A 6115-nucleotide genomic window follows, 5' to 3' on the forward strand; every position below is an offset into this window, starting at 1 on the left:
ACTCCCAAAAATATATGGGGAGGCAATTTTGATAGTTTTTCGATGTTTCAAAGAAAATACATAAAAAGTATTTTTCAATGAAAATACCAAAAACAAGTTATTTTCAAAATCTAGGGAAGGGACAAAACAGATCCAGTGGGCAAACACCCTCCCATTTGTTACCCCTACTGTTAACACACAGCTCCTTAATTTAACTGTCTCATAGTTAAAAAGAAACTGAAAATAAAACAAATACTTGTGATAGAGAATAAAATAATATAAAAATCCAAGATCCATAATAGTCTTTTGTGGAAAAGAAGATAACGAAATACCTGTGATTTAAAACAAAGTTATATAAAAGTCCACAAATTTCTTTGATATTCTCGTTTTAAAAGGCCAACTAAACAACAAAGCAACCAGATTAAAACCGGAATAGGAACTTCCGCAGATTTTTCTGACGACTGAATTTGTAATAGCATGCATGCCCATTATCATAAAAAAAAACACGTAGAGATAATAACTGGACCGAAGGCGGATATCTTCAAAAGAATGCCAAATATTCAAGGGTGAATGGAGGACCAGGCGCACCAATTCACGAACATCTAGGGAGGGTAAGGCCGTCTTCAGCGGAGGAGGGAGGGGTGGGGGGGTGAACCCCCTCCCCGAAATTGTTGTTCAACTTTTAAAAGCATAACAAAAATACACGGAAACAAATTTTGGTACCTACGTGTTATACCGACCACACTCAAGAAGAGAAATTAGGTTAATCATAGTGAAATATACCAAAATATGATGAAAATATAATACTTTAGTAACAAAATCATGGGAACTACAACAGATAATTATGGAAAGCAGGCCACCCAAAACGCATTATCTTAAATTATTAACCTAACCAGCTATATATTAAATATTTAATTAAGATATACCCGCATAGTAGTGTATCTCACTCGGGCAAAGCTGATATCTGAGAGTGCACACAGATAAACGGGTTTTAAACAGATCAAATTTCCTAAGAATGGTCGGGGTAACAAGTAAGTACCCAAATTTATTATGCGCTTTTTTTTGGTAAACTCCTTCCAAAAACGTATCCCCTTTCCCGAACAAACATGCTGGATACGCCCTTGAAGGAGGGACAAGCACTTTTTTTTTGTTTAATTAAAATGCAAGAAAGTATTTTCAAAATCCAGGAAGGGGGTGACGATTTGTATTTTTCTCCTTTTAATGAAACTAAAAAAATGTTCTCTGAGACTTGCCCCCCTCTCTAATCGTCACCTCTGTGGAGGATTTTATTCTTCTAGGTCGTGGTGTTTCGTTGATTTTGATGGGAAATGTGCAAATTTCTCTGTAAAAATCTTCTTTTTTTCAAACACCACTGTCTGGGCTCTCTAGATGAGTTACCCTAGGCGACATTCTTCATTAATATTATCAACAGTTTTTAGGTACGTTCTTCTTCATTTGATGCTCTCATTTATTTGGAACAGTTATTTATTTATTTTCGTTTTACAAAATAATATGTAATTTATTATGTGGTGTACATCTCAAGGCCGTATCCAGGGGGGGTTACCCGGTTTGACCCCCCCCCCCGAAATTTTTGACCGAGTCGAAAATAAGTCGAAAATTAGTAAAACCTAGGTAAAAATCAGTATAATTAGTCGAAAACTGAGTCAAAAATTTGTTGCCCCCCCCCCCCGAAAAAGTAAAAAATTAGTAAACCCCCCCCCCGAAAAAAAAATCCTGGATCCGCCCTTGGTACATCTACGGTACATCTTATATTCATTCTTAACAAGTTGCAGCTATCGCTGCAATCATGATATTAAAAGAGTAAAGAGAATCAAGTGCGGGCGCGTATGCACCTTTTTGTATGCAATCAAAAATAAGATAAACTAATCAAACTAGAAACATGAGAATTTATGCAGAATTATTCGGAACCATAAAAATATGCATAACCAATGAAAATCTCCAAAAAAAAACAAACTAAAGAAAACTGGAAATGTAGCGTCATGATAACAAGAAGAGAGTGTGGTTGACGCCAGACTGTTTTTGAGAGGGTCAAATACCTGAGCGTAGTTAGCGTTGACAGAATCGAGCCTGATCGAGAGGGATGACGAAACAGAAGATTTGCAAAGCCGGCTTACTCAAATACAGTGGCGGCTCAGGCCTCTCTTGCACGGGGGCAAAATCTTGATTAGTACCACCACCTCCCTGTTTCCCACAGAATTTTCAGGCCAAATTTTAACAAAATTATCATTTATTAACAATTTTTTTTTCAATTTATTAATCAATTTAAAATTTATTTCTAATTTTTTAAATCTGTTATTTAAATTATTTATTTTTTATTAAAAATTATAATTTAGTTAGTTTAATTATTATTATTTAATTGTTTTTAATTTATCTTATTAATCAACTTGTAATTTATAATTTATTTATTAACTGCGCCCTCTACTTAAAAAAATTCTAAAATTACAAAATTATTATAATCGTTAGGTTATTTATTTGAAACTTTCTCCTTCTAAATTTCTGCACCCCGGGCAAGTACCTCCACTGCACCCTTCCCCTAAACCACCTCTGCTCAAATAAGCTAAATTAATAAAATTACAAACATACAAATTCACGTCGAATGATTTAAGAAACAAGAGAAAATGCAGACAGGAAAAAAAAACAGAAACCTGACTTCATGGTAAAATGCTTGCGAGGAACAAAATATCGAATGTTGCCCATAGCAAGTGAAACGAATAGAGGGGGCAACATCAAGCTATTTTGATGGGATTGAAGCCCCAAAAAAGTAGAAAGCGACCACTAAACATTGAAACCAGCCCTTGTGACTAGAAAATTGAAAATTTATGCAAAACAAGAGGATGGGGATAAGCTATAAAAACCTAACAGATAAAAACACACAGCATCATGATGACAAGCTTGCAAAGGCCGAAGTTCCAGCTGCTCACTATATCGAGGATTTATGAGGACTAAACGCCCAAGCCCTTCACATTCAAGGCCGAAGGCTCGTATATACAGAAGGGCGACAAAAATCCATAAAATCCCTGTCTTACTAGTACTAGTACTCAATACATAAAATCAAGAGAATGTATTACCAATCAAGCTAGAAACGCAAAAATTTTGAAACTACGGAAATGGACATAGGCTACGAAAACCTTAAAAATATTAACTGAAAAAAAAAACAGAATGTAATGCTATGAAAGTAAACGTGAGGGTCCATAGGCCAGGGCCCGCCCGTAATTACCAAGGACCCGACAGAGCAGAGGCAACAAAAATATTCATCCCGTATTTGTTATATATATATATATATATATATATATATATATATATATATATATATATATATATATATATATATATATATATGAGTAATAATTGTGTTTGTATGTATGTATGTTCTCAAAAACGGCTCCATGTTTTTTTCGGAAAAATCGGTATCTTGGGAAAATCTCGCATAAAAAAACGATCAAGATAGGTCAGAAGTCTGAGAAAAATCGTTTAGACCATTAATTTTGGTTTTTGCAAATGACGTCATGTACGATGTTATTGCGTCATATAAGCATTTGTTATGACATTATATATGGCACAATATAAGTATTTTCTTATATGATATTATGCATAGCATATATAAGATTGTTGAGTTTCCAACGCAACAGTTATTTATATAATATAATGTCTGTCGGAAGTTCCAAAATACGAAAATTTGAAGTTGTAGTTACTATACATGATGATTCTTTGGGACCAGCATCTGAACGACTAGACGTGGTGAGATGTGAAATTTGACAACCTGGACCATCAATTGCGACAACACCAATACTTACTTCACTTATGTCTACTGCCGGGCGCTGCTCGGCGTAGAGAGTGACGTCTGCCTCCTCCATCCACTTCGGTCCATGGCAAGCGTTTGCACATCGCTCAACCTGATATTTGCCATCGTCAGGAACTCGGACAGGCTGTCAGACCATCGTTTTTTCGGTCGGCCGCGAGGTCGCTTCCAACCGGCTTTGACAGGGTCGAAGTCGTGAATCGTTTTCGCATGTATGCGTGGAGGCATTCGAAGTAGGTGTCCGAACCATCGTAATGTTCGCTCGGCTGCTTGGGTCGAAAACCGAGACTGCTTGGTGAGCTGCAGCAGCTCATTGCTGACGAAGTCGAGCCATCGTAGACCTTTGATCCTCCTCAGGCTCTTCAACTGAAAGACATCAATTGCCTTGAGGGTTGCGGCTGAAGCTTGCCACGTCTCAGCTCCATAGAGCATCACAGAACCGACGAGGGCATTGAAAATCCGCAGCTTTGTTGTACGACTGATGTTTGGTTTTCGCCAGAGGTGACGGTTCAGTCTGCCCATGGCAGAAGACGCTTTGGATATTCTTGCTTGTAGTTCAGAAAGAAGCGAGCCATCTGAAGAAATTATAGAGCCCAGGCAGGGGAACCTTTGGACAACTTCGATACTAGTGGTGCTATCCAGGCGAACTGAAGGATTGGCAGCAGGGGAGAATGGGTCTATGGCCATAATTTTCGTTTTAGTCCAGTTTATCTGCAGTCCTACTTTTGCAGCATCTTCTCGTAGGATTCGAAGCGCTTCCAGCAACTGCTCCATGGAGTCCGCCAGAATGGCCAAGTCATCGGCAAAATCAGCATCTGTAATGACACGATCTCCAAACTTGAGTCCAAAGCTGAGACGTGAGGTAGTTCTTATCATAACGTAGTCTTTGATGACATTGAAGAGCTCTGGGGCCACTGCACATCCTTGGCGCGCTCCTGTCGTGATTTGGAAGAATGGGCTGCACCGGCCGTTCCCTTGAACAAAGCTCTCTGTCCCATGGTGTAGAGCTTTGAATAGTCTGCAGTATTTCTCAGGGAGGCCTGTCGATTCTAGAATCCGCCAAAGAGCTTCTCGGTCCACTGAGTCGAACGCAGCACGGAAGTCGACGAAGGTAATAAAAGCTTTTTGTCGGAACTCCGTGGCTTTTTCTATGATTTGTCGGATCTTAAAAATCTGCTCGATGGTTGAACGGTCCGACATGAAACCAGCTTGCTCCGGGCGCCGGATTTTACGAATGATATTTCGACACCAATACCGACAGCTAAATCAAAGGCCATTGCTAAATTGTCTGAAGTAATCAAAACCAAAAAACGTGTCAAAAATGAAAATGAAGAGCTAAAACATGGGCGGTTAGAAGATATGCGAAAATGACAATTAGACCGTGTTAGAAATGAAAATGAAGGGCAAAGACACACGTGGTTAGAAGACATACGACACCGAACAAGTGATGGAGTCAAAAATGAAGAGCAGCGAGACAATGAAAATCAACCTAGACAGCAAGAATCAAAACTAGTCAAAATTGAAAATGATAGCAATGATGATTCGGTTTGGGATTCTGTCATGGATAAGGTCATCAATGCCTACCATACCTTTGTTAAAAAAACAAAGGTTCGGCAATATGTATTTCATAATCACAAAAAATAAGCCGAGGTGTAACAAAGCAGACAAATTGAAAATAATAGTGATGTGATAATTGGGTTTAGGATTTTGACATGGATAAGGTCTTCAACCTACCATAGCTTTGAAAATTAAAAACAAGGACTGTATAAATCGTTGGAAGAAAAAGAAGTTTTTGTCCCGCCACCTGAACGATTAAAAGAAACGAAGGTTCAGCGATATGTCTTTCATAATGACAAAATACAAGCCAAGGCAGAAGAAGAAGTTTTTGTCCCACCACCTGAACAATTAAAAGAAACAAATGTGGTCGTCAATGCCTTCCATACCTTGAAAAATCAAAAACCTGGACTATATAAATAGTTGGTAGAAAGATAGGTTTTTGACCCACCACCTGAACAATTAAAAGAAACAAAGGTTCGGCTATATCTCTTTCATAATGACAAAAGACAAGCCGAGGCAAAAGTTAAAGGTCCACTAAAAAAAAAAAAAAAAAATAAAAAAATAAAAAAAAAAAATACAAAGGCACACTTCTAATTTAAGTTCCATTTGGACGTCACGACATCAAGAAAAGGCTCAATTTGTCTGCTTTTAGAAGACAAGCGATAGTGAGAATCTATATACAGTAACCTGCCACGTGCCCCATACCTTTGTTTTAAAAAAAGGTTTGGCAATAAGTATTTCATAATGACAAAAGATAAG

General features: G+C 37.9%; 1 protein-coding gene across 2 annotated transcripts in view; it reads right to left on the minus strand.

Moving 5' to 3' along the window:
• Nucleotides 1–6115, minus strand: part of PRL-1 (protein-tyrosine phosphatase 4A family member PRL-1) — a 111366-nt gene that overhangs the window by 79367 nt on the left and 25884 nt on the right. Inside the window, exon 1 of one of the 2 annotated variants that reach the window (XM_089101606.1) lies at nucleotides 312–434. The exons of the other annotated variant lie outside the window; for it this stretch is intronic. The gene's annotated coding sequence lies outside the window, so the exon portion shown is untranslated. Of the gene's footprint in view, nucleotides 1–311; nucleotides 435–6115 lie in introns of those variants that run through there. 2 annotated transcript variants of the gene reach the window in all.

This window comes from Artemia sp. Qi Xiang Cuo, chromosome 15, assembly GCF_049724085.1.
Source record: "Artemia sp. Qi Xiang Cuo chromosome 15, ASM4972408v1, whole genome shotgun sequence".
Lineage (NCBI taxonomy): Eukaryota > Metazoa > Arthropoda > Branchiopoda > Anostraca > Artemiidae > Artemia > Artemia sp. Qi Xiang Cuo.